This window comes from Sinocyclocheilus grahami, unplaced genomic scaffold, assembly GCF_001515645.1.
Source record: "Sinocyclocheilus grahami isolate Dianchi unplaced genomic scaffold, SAMN03320097.WGS_v1.1 scaffold142.1, whole genome shotgun sequence".
In the NCBI taxonomy this organism is placed as follows: domain Eukaryota; kingdom Metazoa; phylum Chordata; class Actinopteri; order Cypriniformes; family Cyprinidae; genus Sinocyclocheilus; species Sinocyclocheilus grahami.
The window spans coordinates 1,423,338-1,423,756 of record NW_015505321.1 but is presented as its reverse complement, the minus strand read 5'-3'; the positions used below and the strand labels follow the sequence as shown (position 1 = coordinate 1,423,756).

Genomic DNA, 419 nt, shown 5'->3' with positions numbered 1-419 from the left:
CAGATAACTGTAACCAATAATAATGATTTGCTTATATACTACAAACACTTTTTTTAATCACATAATAGTTTCAATACTGTAATACTGTATATGTCAGTTAGCACTGCATTGTTCATATACTTTATTTATTACCTGGAGATGACTTGACAAACACAAATAAACCATAATGTCGCAATCGTATGTTTAATGTCTTCATGTTTCCAAACGTTTCTGTTTTTCTGAAAACAACTGTTTTCATACAGCGATAGCTGGACGCTTTTTGTCCATATTAAGAATTTCCTGGTACGACTTTCTGCGCGAGAGCGCCTCCGGCTTCGAGTATGAATGAAACATACACTGCATGAGTGTTTAGCGCTCCGCGATGTTCATCTCGCCTTATTCTGGGTCCGAATAAAACATCAGATCATGCACAGACTATC

General features: G+C 36.5%; 1 protein-coding gene across 1 annotated transcript in view; it reads left to right on the top strand.

Annotated features, from left to right (window-relative positions):
• The window catches only part of LOC107591510 (rab-like protein 6), a 25,343-nt gene that overhangs the window by 978 nt on the left and 23,946 nt on the right, over window positions 1-419 (top strand). The window lies entirely within an intron of this gene.